Source organism: Rutidosis leptorrhynchoides, chromosome 4 (assembly GCF_046630445.1).
Source record: "Rutidosis leptorrhynchoides isolate AG116_Rl617_1_P2 chromosome 4, CSIRO_AGI_Rlap_v1, whole genome shotgun sequence".
In the NCBI taxonomy this organism is placed as follows: Eukaryota; Viridiplantae; Streptophyta; class Magnoliopsida; order Asterales; family Asteraceae; genus Rutidosis; species Rutidosis leptorrhynchoides.
In genome coordinates this window covers 15,607,599-15,619,705 of record NC_092336.1, presented here as the reverse complement: position 1 = coordinate 15,619,705, position 12,107 = coordinate 15,607,599, and positions in this window count along the sequence as shown.

The window sequence follows — 12,107 nt, the reverse complement described above, 5'->3', positions numbered from 1 at the left end:
GAGATGGAGATGATAATGAATGGGTGAAAGGGGTTTGACCCTTTGACCTAGTCAAGGGTTTGATCCCTTGTCAAGTTTAGTCCCTCAACTTTCGTTCGGGTGCGGGAATTACCTAAACGAGATAATTTAAAACGCGTATCAACGGGAGATGTTATAAACATATAACGGACTTTATATTAGTATAACGGAAAAGTAAACGGAAAAAGGTGGGATGTTACATTACCTACTCCTTAAAAGAAATTTCGTCCCGAAATTTAAGTAGGCGTAGTAGTCGTTGTTTCTTCCTCGAGATCTTGCGTTTCTGAATTCACAAATAGATGAGGATACTTCCTTTGCATTTGATCTTGTCTTTCCCAAGTAAACTCGGGTCCTCTTTTGGCATTCCAACGAACCTTGACAATCGGGATTCGGCTTTGTTTCAATGTCTTGACGGAGGTGTCCACAATTTCAACCGGTTCCTCCACAAAATGAAGTTTGTCATCAATAGTAAGTTCTTCGAGAGGGATGACGATATCGGGTTCGGCAAGACACTTTTTCAAGTTAGATACATGGAAGGTAGGATGAACGGAGTTCAATTGAGGCGGAAGATCTAAACGATAAGCAACGGTTCCAATACGCTCCAAGATTTCGAAAGGACCAATATACCGCGGATTTAGCTTCCCGCGTTTCCCAAAACGGATTACACCCTTCCAAGGTGCGACTTTTAACATTACTCGGTCACCGACTTGAAATTCAAGATCGTTGCGTCGTTTGTCGGTATAGCTCTTTTGACGACTTCGGGCCGTCCTAAGCCTATCTCGGATTTGAACGATTTTCTCAGTGGTTTCGTGAATGAGTTCGGGTCCGGTGATTTGCACGTCGCCTACCTCGGCCCAACAAAGAGGTGAACGACATTTGCGGCCATATAGCGCTTCAAAAGGTGCGGCTTTAATACTCGCGTGATAACTATTGTTGTAAGAGAACTCGGCGAGAGGTAAGTGCTTGTCCCAAGCTTTTCCAAAATCAACCACGCAAGCTCGTAACATGTCCTCTAAGGTTTGAATTGTACGTTCGCTTTGTCCATCGGTTTGAGGATGATATGCGGTGCTCATGTCTAAACGCGTTCCCAACGCTTCTTGCAATGTACGCCAAAATCTAGAAACGAAACGGCCATCTCGGTCGGAGATAATCGATAAAGGTACACCGTGTCGGGCTACGATCTCCTTAATGTAAAGTTGTGCAAGTTTCTCCATTTTGTCCGTTTCTTTCATGGCAAGGAAGTGTGCGGATTTGGTGAGACGGTCAACAATAACCCAAATGGTATCATAACCGCCCGTCGTTTTTGGTAGTTTGGTGATAAAATCCATCGTTATCCTTTCCCACTTCCATTGCGGGATCTCGGGTTGTCGAAGTAGTCCGGACGGTCTTTGGTGTTCGGCTTTGACTTTGGAACATGTCAAACACTTGGAAACATAAGTAGCTACGTCCCTTTTGATGTTCGGCCACCAATATAGCTGTTTAAGGTCGTGGTACATCTTATTGGCACCGGGGTGAATCGAGTATCGTGACTTATGGGCTTCATCTAAAATAAGGCTTCGTAGGTCCCCATAACTAGGCACCCAAATCCTTCCGGCGAAATATCGGAGTCCGGTTTCTTTAACTTCGAATCGAGAGGTGAGGACGTTCAAGTGTTCGAGAGAGATGTTTTCATCCTTGAGAGCCTCATCTTGGGCTACCCGAATTTGGCTATTAAGGTTTGTGTGGATGGTGATGTTTAAGGCTCGGACACGAAGAGGCACCACTCTTTCTTTTCGACTTAAGGCATCGGCTACTACATTTGCCTTCCCGGGATGGTAACGAAGCTCGCAATCGTAATCGTTTAAGGTTTCAATCCACCTTCGTTGTCTCATGTTTAGTTGCTTTTGATCGAAAATGTGTGGGAGACTTTTGTGGTCGGTAAAGATAGTACTCTTGGTTCCATAAAGATAGTGTCTCCACATTTTAAGTGCAAAGACAACGGCTCCGAGTTCGAGATCATGTGTCGTATAGTTTCGTTCATGAATTTTGAGTTGTCGAGAAGCATAAGCAATGACTTTCGTTCGTTGCATCAATACACACCCAAAACCATGTTTTGAGGCATCGCAATATACAACAAAGTCATCATTGCCTTCGGGAAGTGACAAGATAGGAGCGGTGGTTAGCTTCGTTTTCAAGATTTGGAATGCGGATTCATGTTCGGTCGCCCAAATGAATTTCTTTCCCTTGTGAGTCAATGCGGTTAGAGGACGTGCAATCAAAGAGAAATTTTCGATGAATCTACTATAGTACCCGGCGAGACCCAAAAATTGACGAATGTGAGTAGGAGTAGTAGGAGTCTCCCATTTGCTAATGGCTTCGATTTTCGTTGGATCGACTTTAATACCTTGGTCACTTACAACATGACCAAGAAATTGAACTTCCTTTAACCAAAATTCACACTTGGAGAATTTGGCATAGAGTTGTTCTTGTCTTAAAAGTTCAAGCACAAGTCGGAGATGTTGTTCGTGCTCTTCTTCATTTTTAGAATAAATCAATATGTCATCGATGAACACAATAACGAATTTATCGAGATACGGTTTGCACACGCGGTTCATAAGATCCATGAACACCGCCGGTGCGTTAGTGAGACCAAATGGCATGACAAGGAATTCATAACTACCATAACGAGTTCGGAAAGCGGTTTTGGAGACATCTTCCCCCTTAACCCTCAATTGATGATAACCCGAGCGGAGATCGATTTTCGAATATACACAAGACCCTTGTAGTTGATCAAAGAGGTCATCGATGCGAGGAAGAGGATATCGGTTCTTAACCGTCAATTTATTTAGTTCACGATAATCAATGCACATTCGTAGGGATCCGTCTTTCTTTTTAACAAACAAAATCGGAGCGCCCCAAGGTGAATGGCTAGGTTGGATAAAACCACGATCAAGTAGTTCTTGGATTTGACTTTGCAATTCTTGCATTTCAGATGGAGCGAGTCTATATGGTGCACGCGCTACGGGTGCGGCTCCCGGAATAAGATCGATTTGGAATTCAACCGGTCGATGAGGCGGAAGACCCGGCAATTCGTCGGGAAATACATCGGAATAGTCACTAACAATTGGCACATCATCGATGTGCTTCTCATCGGACTCGACTTTCTTAACGTGAGCAAGGATCGCAAAACAACCCTTACGGAGTAGTTTTCTAACTTTAACACACGAAACGAGGTTGAGTCCGGTGCAACTCTTATCGCCATAGACGATCAAAGGTTCACCATTATCGATAGGAATTCGGATTGCGTTAAGATCACAAAGAATGTGAGATTTCGTTTTGACTAACCAATTCATACCGATTATTACATCAAAGCTTCCTAGTTCCATGGGTATCAAGTCAATTTCAAATTCCTTACCCAAAATGTTTAACGTACACCCCCGGTAGTATGTGTCGGCACTTAATAGTTTCCCGTTAGCCACTTCAATGGTATAAGTGGTATCTAATGGAAGAGGTGGAGTGCTAAAAGAATGAGTCAAAGTCTTGGATACAAAGCATTTATCGGCACCCGAATCGAATAAGCAAGAGACATAAGAATTGTTGAGAAGAAACGTACCCGTGACTAGTTCAGTGTCATCCCGGGCTTCCTCGGTGTTGATGTTGAAAGCTCGGCCGCGCGTGTTGGGGTTATCTTTCTTCTTTGGGCATGCATTTCTATAATGACCCGTTTGGCCACATTCGTAACAAGTGCCCGTCTTTGGTGCATTGGGCCACTTTCGAGCGACGGTAGTGGCACTTTTACAATCGTTGGCCTTATGACCAAATCCTTGGCACCGGTGGCAAATTAACTTACTACATTCGCCAAAGTGATGTTTGTTGCATTTGTTGCAAAGAGGTAGGTTCCCGGCATAACCTTTCTTGCCGTCGGAGGTGTAAGGCTTCTTAGCAAAGTTGTTGTTGCTTGATTGGGAGGGTTCCCACTTTCTTTTGTTGCCGCCCGATTTATCCTCGGCCTTAGGTGCCGGAACTACGATTTCGTCAACCGTTTCAATTAGTTGGCGAGCCATGTTCATAGCGGCTTGATGAGTAGTGGGTTTGGATGACATCACCCCTTGTTTGATGCTTTTTGGGAGACCGAGCATGTAGAGCTCAATCCTTTGAGATTCGGGGTTAACAAGATTAGGACACATCAAGGATAGTTCGGCGAAGCGTTGATTATAAGCTTTAAGATCATTTCCGACCGCTTTCAAAGCTCTTAGTTCTTCCTCAAGCTTTCGGGTTTCTTCGCGCGGAAAATATTCAACAATCATCTTTTCCTTTAGATCGGCCCAAGAGAGGGCATGAGCTTCATCGGTACCCACCGATTGAACATAGGTGTTCCACCATGTTAGAGCAATTCCGGAGAAAGTGTGAGTGGAGTATTTGACCTTGTCTTGATCCCGGCAACCGCTTATGCTAAAGACGGCCTCGGTTTGTTCAAACCAACGAGTAAGCACAACCGGTCCCCCGGTTCCATCATAAGTGTGGGGTTTGCACCCCATGAAAGCTTTGTAGGAGCACCCTTCGCTAGAGTTACCGGCTCCTTGGTTGTTGTTGTTGTGGTTGTTATTATTATTGTTATTGGATGAGTGACCGGCCATGGCCGCATCTACGGCGGTGGCTATCATCCGTTCGAGAGCTTGTTCGGGAGTTTCATTGCGGCGTACACGACGAGGAGCCATTGTTCCTTCAAGACACAAGAATATCATTGATTAGTATTCTCAATAATACTAACCGTGATATAGAATAAAGATAAAGAGAAGTTTTTCCTCGACTCGCCTTAAATTCTTTATGTCATAATGTCGGAACGTTCATATGAGTCACCGTAATATAATCCCGGAAATTATATTACCCTGATTCATATGTGCATTCGACATCATTTCATATAGTCAAGGTGGCGCGTCAATCAAATTAAACAACGTGAGATTAAGATGAACTAAGAGTAGATATGAGTAGAAGCGTTCGAGTATAAATGCACAAGTAGTCAAGTAATTCCTACTTCAAGTCTATATGCCGGTTGTAGTCTAGACTCACCAATGTACCCTATGACTCGGGGTTGACACTAATGAACTCTAAATCCCTACAACCAACGCTCTGATACCATCTGTAGCGACCCGACCAAATCGTCATTGACGGCGCCGTCTACTTAGGTCCCGTTACGTGGTCATAAGTCTTTAAAACAACGTTTGACCAAAAGATATGTCGCATTCATTTCAAATGTAAAGGTTGTTCAAGTTTTACAAGAATAGTTCCACCACAAGTTACGATACAAAGTTTTAAGTACAAATGAAACTTATGCGACACAATTTAAAAGTATCCAAAAGACGCTCCATGTATGCATGTATACTCGACATCCAATGCAAGTATCAAAATAATGAGCGGAAGCATGTATCATGTATCGTTCAAGGACCTGAGAAAAACATAGAAATCTGTCAACGAAAACGTTGGTGAAATCATAGGTTTAAGTAAGTAAGTACAAGTGAACCACAAGATTTGCATCAATGAAATAATAGTAATACATTCCAAAAGTTTGTTTCACGAGCACCCAATTATCAAAGCTTAACATTCCATCCATTGTATACCCCATCCATAGTGCTAGAACAAACACTGATTCTCGAAAATATATTTCATCCGTAGACGGTAGCGAACCGTCAAAGATGAGGGTTGTCAACCCATATGGCCATATAACATAAGTTCTCGCTTACACCCGGCAAGTGTAACTAATGATAATCGAATTGAGGATTTTTGTTCTAAACTCGTATGTAGAATGTTTGTTTTCCCGTTCTTGTGTTCACTTAGTTCAAAAGAATCGTTTATGTTTTCTCATCCCAAATATAAGTTCAAAAAGAGTAAAAGTGGGACTATGATCTCACCTTGAGTGCACGTATGAAAAGTACTTCACAAAGTAACGTGTGCGAAGGATAGTGCTAGTCTTGACCTAAACAAATAGGTCGTATCAATAACGGTAAACACGATAAGTCAAGGATGTTCAATTAGTCCTATGGCTCGTTACGACTCGATTATTTAGCATGTGAAATCAAATTGTCAAGTTTCATGCAAGATACAAGTATATAAACAAGTTAGGAAGGTTACATAATCATTTGGTTAAGTTTGACAAAAAGTCAAACTTTGGTCGGTCAAAGTCAACGAAAAAGTCAACACGTTCGGGTCGTGTCCCGAACTATTTTTCTGAGGTTTTTAATCATGTATGAGCATGTTAGGACAAGTTACATGTGAATCGGAGGTGCGTAGCATAGCAAACATTATTCAAAAATTGACCAAGTTGGACAGACCAGAATGGCGCGCCGCGCGGGTATATGGCGCGCCGCGCCATTACCTGTGCAGAGAATTCTGGCAGTTTTTAAGTTTTATGCACGAACCTAACTTCAAACAATCACCATTTATGATCCGCAAACAATCAAGACAAGTATCTTATACCGTTGGGAAGGTAATTTGACGAGGAAAACAACTAAACACATTTCATCAATCAATCTACCTATTACAACAACCAAAACCGCATCTAATGCTTAACATTTACCGCATACAAGTTCATAAATGCAATTCAATGATTCGGGCAACCAATTTACATGAATGATATGCCGTTTCGAAGGTAATCAAGCATACAATCCAACTAAACACTTACCAATAATAATCCATGGCATTCAATGCATCAAAAGTCCATTTCAAATTCATCAAACCCTAACCCAAATTCACCAAAATCAATAATCAAGTTCATGAAGTTTTCTAAGGCAACCTACACATCAAATTGAAGCTAGTGATACAAGGAACATAATTAGAACATGAACTTTTAACATCTAACAACATATGATCATCCAAACTTCAAGAACAACACACCAAAATTCAAGTTCATGCTAGTTACACTAAAACAACGAGATCGAGCATATAAATTATATATTCATGTTAGACTTGAGCCATAGACACTAATTAACACTTTTATAAGTTAAAAACATCAAGAACACAAAATCTAGTGATTTTAGAAAGTTACCCAAATGAGATGAAGTTGGTACCAAAATGAAGAGGATGAAGAGAGGATCACGAATATGTAATTTATTTTGTTGTAAGCCTCCTAGATCGAATTTAGATGATGATTGAATGAATTTGGATAATTGGGTGTGTGTTCTTGCTAGAGAGAAAGAGAGAGATGGAGATGATAATGAATGGGTGAAAGGGGTTTGACCCTTTGACCTAGTCAAGGGTTTGATCCCTTGTCAAGTTTAGTCCCTCAACTTTCGTTCGGGTGCGGGAATTACCTAAACGAGATAATTTAAAACGCGTATCAACGGGAGATGTTATAAACATATAACGGACTTTATATTAGTATAACGGAAAAGTAAACGGAAAAAGGTGAGATGTTACAACATTCACGTGCCCTTATGGTACTTTTGCTTACAAACGCATGCCATTTAGACTTTGCAACGCCCCTGCAACCTTTCAAAGGTGTATGATGGCGATTTTTTACGACATGATAGAAGAATGCATGGAAGTTTTCATGGATGACTTTTCAGTCTTCGGTGATACATTTGAATCATGTCTAGTTAATCTTGAACGAATGCTCATTAGATGCGAACAATCAAATCTAGTACTTAATGGGGAGAAATGCCATTTCATGGTTAAAGAAGGCATCGTTCTTGGACATAAAATTTCAAAAGAAGGAATTGAAGTGGATAGAGCTAAAGTAGATATAATTGCTAAACTTCCACATCCCACCAATGTTAGAGGAGTTAGGAGTTTTCTAGGGCATGCCGGTTTTTACCGACGTTTCATAAAAGACTTTTCTAAAATTGCCACTCCTATGAATAAACTCCTAGAAAAGGATGCTCCATTCATCTTTTCAGATGAGTGTATCAAATCTTTTAATATTCTTAAAGAGAAACTCACTAATGCGCCGATCATGATAACACCAAATTGGAATCTACCATTTGAACTAATGTGCGATGCAAGTGATTTTGCAATGGGAGCCGTTTTAGGACAAAGGATTGAAAAACGATTTCAACCTATATATTATGCTAGTAAGACGTTACAAGGAGCACAAACGAACTATACAACTACTGAAAAAGAACTCCTTGCTATTGTCTTTGCTTTTGACAAATTTCGATCATATCTCGTTCTAGCAAAAACGGTGGTCTATACCGACCATTCTGCTCTTAGATACCTATTTTCAAAACAAGATGCTAAACCAAGATTAATCCGTTGGATCTTACTCTTACAAGAGTTTGATATTGAAATCCAAGATAAAAGAGGAGCAGAAAATCTCGCCGCTGATCATCTTTCTCGTCTTGAAAATCCCGAATTAGAAGTTCTAAATGAATCGGCCATACAAGACAACTTTCCTGATGAATATCTATTGAAGATAGATTATAAAGAAATCCCATGGTTTACAGACTATGCAAACTACCTAGTTTGTGGATTCCTTGAAAAAGGATTATCGTACCAAAGACGAAAGAAATTCTTCAGTAATATAAAACACTATTTTTGGGAAGATCCACATCTGTTTAAAATTTGTCCAGATAGAATAATACGCCGATGTGTATTTGGATATGAAGCTAGTAAAATTTTTGTAACATCCCGCATTTTTCCGTTAAATTATTTTAACGCCCGTCTTTTTCTTTTTAAATAATACCCTTCATATCTAGATTCGTATCCTTTGTTAAGTAACATTTTAAATATTCTCGTTATCGGATTTTTAATATCTCCCGTACTTCCGTGTAATTTAAAATAATTCGTTTGGTCAATTCACGCACCCGCAACCGAACGCGAGGGACTAGTTTCGCCATTGGAGCAAAGATATGACTAGCTTGACTAGTCAACACCCACCTCCCCATTTTCCTTTTCATTTTCATTTCCATTTTCTTTCTATACTTTCCAATTTTCTCTCAAACACCACTACAAAGAATCATTATCTAAATTCGGATTTGGAAGCTTCAACCAAAACAAAATACATATTTGGAATCCTCTCTTCATCCTCTTCAATTTGATACCAACTTCATCTCATTTGGGTAACTTTCTAAAATCACTAATTTTATGTGTTCTTGAGATTTTTGAGTTATAAAGTTGTTAATTAAGTGTCTATGGCTCATTGTGATGTCGTGTATGTAATTTGTATGCTCGATTCGTTGTTTTTGGTGTAACTAGTTCAATATGAAAATTACTTGCTAAATCCTTGATTTTGGATGATCAAATGTTGTTAGATTGTTAAAGTGCATGTTTTAAAAGTGTTACTAGTATTATTAGCTTCGCTTTTGATGTATAGGTTGATTAAGGAAACTCCAAGAACATGATTAATGATTTTTGTGAACTTGGATTAGGGTTTGATGAGCTTTACATGAACTTTTGATGCGTCAAATGCTATGAGATATTGTTGTTAAGTGTTTTGTTGCAATGTGTGTTTGATTATCTTCAAAACGGCGTATTACACATGTGCATTAATTTCCCGAATCATAATATGGCATTTATGAACTTGGAGTAATAAATGATGAGCATTAATGGTGATTTTGATATGAGTTTGTTTGGTTTTGATTGAGTAAATGCGTTTAGTTATTCTCCTTGTCAAATTACCTTTCTAATGATATATGATATGCGTTTTAAGTGTTTTCGGTGCATGAGATGTGTTAAATTGTATTTTGGTTCGTGACTTGGACCATTTTTCTGCAAACTGCATGTTTCCCAGGTATTGCGCGCCGCGCATATACCCGCGCGCCACGCAGAATTAGAAATCCCAGATGTTTGCCTTCGTGGTTAAGTTCTGACCAGGATTTACACTTGGGTGCGCGCCGCGCAACCTATAGCGCGCCGCGCATACTGCCCAGCTCATTTTGTCTTTGTTTTTCATGTCACAAAAATGTTTCCCGCTTTACTATAACCCCGTTTATCATGAAACTTGACTATTATACTCGTATATGACTTCTCATCATGAGAAAATTGTCGGACACCCGACCCGACCCCGTTGACTTTGACTTTGACCAAGTTTGACTTTTAGTCAAACTTAACCAAACGATTATACAATCGTTCTAACATGCTTAACTACTTGTGTCGTGCATGAAACTTGACAAATTGATCCACGTGCTATATTAATCGAGTCGTAACGAGCCATAGGACTAATTGAACATCTTTGACCCTTCGTGACTATCGTTATTGATACAACCTATTTGTTTAGGTCAAGACTAGCATTGTTTCTTGCACGTTTACTTGTCGAAGTACTTTTTGGTTCGTGCATGCAAGGTGAGATCATAGTCCCACTTTTACTCTTTTAAACTTACTTTTGGGATGAGAAAACATAAACGATTCTTTTGAACTAAGTGAACACAAGAACGGGAAAACAAACATTCTACATACGAGTTTAGAACGAAAATCCTCAATCCGATTATCATTAGTTACATCAGATGGTGTAAGCGAGAACTTATGTTATATGGCCATATGGGTTGACAACCCTCATCTTTGACGGTTCGCTACCGTCTACGGATGAAATATATTTTCGGGAAACAGTGTTGTTCTAGCACTAATTTATGGGGTATTCAACGGACGGAATGTTAAGCTTTGATAATTGGGTGCTCGTGAATATTAACTTTTAGAATGTACTATGACTTTATCAATATTGCAACTCTTGTGGTTCAGCTTGATTTTACTCATTTACTTATTTAAACCTATGATTTCACCAACGTTTTCGTTGACAGATTTCTATGTTTTTCTCAGGTCTTGCACGATATATGATACATGCTTCCGCTCACTATTTGATACTTGCATTGGATGTCGAGTATACATGCATTACTTGGAGCGTCTTTTGACTTTACTTTAAACCGTGTCGCCTAGATTTCAAATGTACTTATAACCTTGTAACTTAACTTTTGGTTGAACAATTCTTGTAAACTTTGAAAACAATCTTTATTTTGAAATGAGGGTGACATATTTTGGTCAAACATTGTCATAAAGACTTATGACCAGGTAATGGGACTCACGTAGTCGACGCCGTCACTTGACGATTTGTCGGGGTCGCTACAAGTGGTATCAGAGCCTTGGTTGTAGGGATTTAGAGTTCATTTGTGTCCACCCCGAGTCATAGGGTACATAGGTAAATCTAGACTACAACCGGCATATAGACTGAAGTAGGAATTACTTGACTATTTGTGCATTTATACTCGAACTCTTCTATCATATCTAACTCGTATTCGATCTTGATCTTACGTTGATAAATTTTGTTGACGCGCCACCTTGACTTTATAAAGTAATGTTAAATGCACATGTAAATCAGGGTAATATAATTTCTGGGATTATATTACGGTGATTCACATGGACGTTCCGACATTATGACGTAAAGAATTTAAGGCGAGTCAAGGAAAAATTTCCTCTCTATCCTTATTCCATACTCCGGTTAGTATTGTTGAAAATACTAACCAACGATATTCTTGTGTCATGAAGGAACAATGGCTCACCAAGGTCAACACAATACTCCTCTCGAAACCCTAGAACAAGCTCTTCAACGAATGATAACCACCGCCGTGGGTACGGCCGTGGTCGATCACTTTTCTAACAACAACAATCATGGAACCGGTAATTCAAACGAAGGTTGCTCCTACAAGAACTTCATGAAGTACAACCCTCCCACTTTCGATGGAACCGGAGGACCGGTTGTTCTCACCCGATGGTTTGAACAAATGGAGACCGTTTTTAACACAAGCGGTTGTCGAGACCAAGATGAGGTCAAGTTTTCCACCCTCACTTTCACCGGTATTGCTCTCTCATGGTGGAACACGTATGTACAATTAGTGGGAAGCGATGAAGCCCACACACTCTCTTGGACCGAATTAAGAGAAAGAATGATCACCGAATACTTCCCGCGCGACGAGACTCGAAGGCTCGAACAGGGTCTAAGGAATTTAAAAACGGTCGGAAATGACCTCGAAGCTTATAATCAACGGTTTACCGAACTAGTCTCGATGTGTCCAAATCTCATGACTCCCGAATCCCTAAGAGTCGAACTTTACATGGATGGCCTCCCTAAGAGCATTCAACACAAGGTAATGACATCTCAACCCACTAACCTACAAGAGGCTTTAACA